Source organism: Mauremys reevesii, linkage group 19 (genome assembly GCF_016161935.1).
Source record: "Mauremys reevesii isolate NIE-2019 linkage group 19, ASM1616193v1, whole genome shotgun sequence".
Classification (NCBI taxonomy): Eukaryota; Metazoa; Chordata; order Testudines; family Geoemydidae; genus Mauremys; species Mauremys reevesii.
The window spans coordinates 26,242,278-26,245,037 of NC_052641.1; positions in this window are offsets into that span (position 1 = coordinate 26,242,278).

Sequence of the window (2,760 nt, forward strand, 5' to 3'; positions counted from 1 at the left end):
ACATGTATCAGCAAGGCTTGAACAGAAGCCCTTCCTGCACTGAAGGGTGTCTAAAGTAATCTTCTTTGTTCTCCCTCACCTATTCAGTGGCAAGGTTCTGCACAGGGAGATGTTTCTGCTTTGGCACCCCTCATTCCCAGACTCATGGACCCCCACTTTTTTGTGTGTGTGTGTGTGTGTGTGTGTCTAAGTCTTGTTATTTCAGATAGTCTGCGTAAACGCATTCATATTTTGCACTACAGTCAAGTTCCGTTTCAATTTCTCCTGTCACATTGTTTACAGAGTTGCTCCTTTCTGTTTGTATCATGCTTCTGTTTTCATTTCTAGCTTGTGGCCACAAATACTATATTTGGTACATTTGCTTGGTTTTGCACATTTTACTGACTCTGCTAATGTACAGTTCTTTACGGAAAGCTGCAGTTGTAGGGTTTGCTGACAGATTTGATCCCTTTGTGATATGGATGTTTTCCCCTTTTATTGCTAGCAGAAACCAACTTTCTGGCTCACCCAGCAATTGGCAGTACTGCTAAAGAATTTCCAATCCAGTCTTACTTCCCTGTCAAGTCTCTGACTCACTGATTTTTTACTTTAGTCACACACTGAACATTCATAGCATCCTGCTACATCTGTACAGCTCTCACTCAGCTAGCATTTTCTCGTTTTAAGAAATGATTTAGCAAGCCTACAGCCTCACCCTCCTCTGTTACTCCTGATTTGTACCAGTCTAATGCCCTTGAAGTCAGTAGTTACACTGATAATGAAAGGAGACCTGGACTCTTTACCTTTTAATTAAGTTATTCACTGAAAATATGTGCCTGTTTGCCCAGGCTTTTCCAGGTGCGGGTAAAGGAACATTGCTCATTGAGACGCATTTGAGCTCTTAAATGCAGGTTGGGTTGGAAGGTCTCCAAAGGCTGTGTGTTTAAGATGGATTTATTGTGCTGGGTCAATATGGGTTTTTAAAAATAGGAAGAAGTGGGTATTCACCCACGAAAGCTCATGCTGCAAAACGTCTGTTAGTCTATAAGGTGCCACAGGATTCTTTGTTGCTTTTACAGATCCAGACTAACACGGCTACCCCTCTGATACTTAAAAATAGGAAAAGTGCTTGAAATAGAAAATTGATGCATACATTTTATATATTAGTCAGACTGACTTGAGAATAATGCTGCGATGTGTGTTTAACACTATGTAACAACCTGAATGCTTCCTTGAGGTGGAATCCTGAACTGTGGGGAAGGGACTATGCCTACCTCAGTTTGTACAGTGCCACTGGTGCCCTAAATAGCTAATGTAATAGAAATAGTAACTTTTGAAGCAGCAAAGAATCCTGTGGCACCTTATAGACTAACAGACGTTTTGCGGCATGAGCTTTCGTGGGTGAATACCCACTTCTTCGGATGCAAGCAGTGGAAATTTCCAGGGGCAGGTGTGTATATATAAGCAAGCAAGAAGCAAGCTAGAGATAACGAGGTTAGATCAATCAGGGAGGATGGGGCCCTGTTCCAGCAGCTGAGATGTGAAAACCAAGGGAGGAGAAACTGGTTCTGTAATTGGCAAGCCATTCACAGTCTTTGTTTAGTCCTAAACTAAAAAGTAACTTTTGAGTGAAGCGCTGCAAAAAGGCCTATAAAGGTGAAATGTGTAGATAGCTACAGACAGACTTGACATGCTGGTGAGACCGTTATAGGATTATTTGTATTGTCATAGCAAAGGGAAACGTGCTTTTATTTCTAGTTAAAGAGATGTGGCCAGTTTATCTGCCTGGATCAGCAATAGGGCCTGTCCCCTACTCAATATTCAGCCACAGTTATCCCCCACACCCCCCAGTCTTAAATTTCTCTCTGCCCATGTATAGTAAGGGCCTGTATATGCAACATTTGTTTGCAACTTAAGTAGATGACCATTCTGTGCCTTCAGTGCTTTGATGGTTTCAGAAGGCAAACTAGATTTCTGCTCAGACAGGGACTGTATGTTTAAAGGGAAAGGGTGAAATTAAATGAGTCTGTTTGATGTGGAGGCTGACAGGTGCAATGCACCTGATCTTTGAAGGCATTTCTGTGCAGCAGTTAAGTGGGAAGCTCTGGCACTATAGAGCTGACACAGTAGCCTTGTGCCTGATGACCTCATTCAAGCAAAGAAAGATACTTAATTCTCTTCTATGCCATTAGGTCCCCTCTGCCCCCACTCTCCATGGTGTGATTAAGATACAGGCACAAGCTAGTGCCTGAGACCACTGCAACTTTTTTTATCTAGCAGAAAATTGGTAGCGATGGCATTGTTTGAGCACAGGACATGGAGGGCTGAGGTCTATTCCTAGCTTGAACACAGATTCACTGTGTGACAGTGAACAAGTCCAGTAACCTTTCTGTGCTTCTAGTTTTCCCATTTATAAAATAGGGCTAATACTTAATCGAGATGGTGAAGTATTTTTTAGTTCATACCACAGTCATCCATCCATCCCACCTCTAGTGCAAAAAAGTGTCACTAGTGCTACTTCTCTGTCCCACCAATGAGGGAAGCCTCTTCAGTGTCATTGCTATCTGGCTCTTTAGCTCAGGCTTTTATAAGACTGTTTGCATAACTAAGTAACTCCGCTGGAGAGTCTAACTTATATGCATCTCTGATTAGATAAATTGGTTGTTTCTTAAAATCTAATTGTGTAATCTAGACACTACAATGAAATATTTTCTTTGTGCTTTCCCAGAGTGACAGGAGACCCTTATGTCCTTCTTTTGAAAAGTAGTGAAATAGGAGATA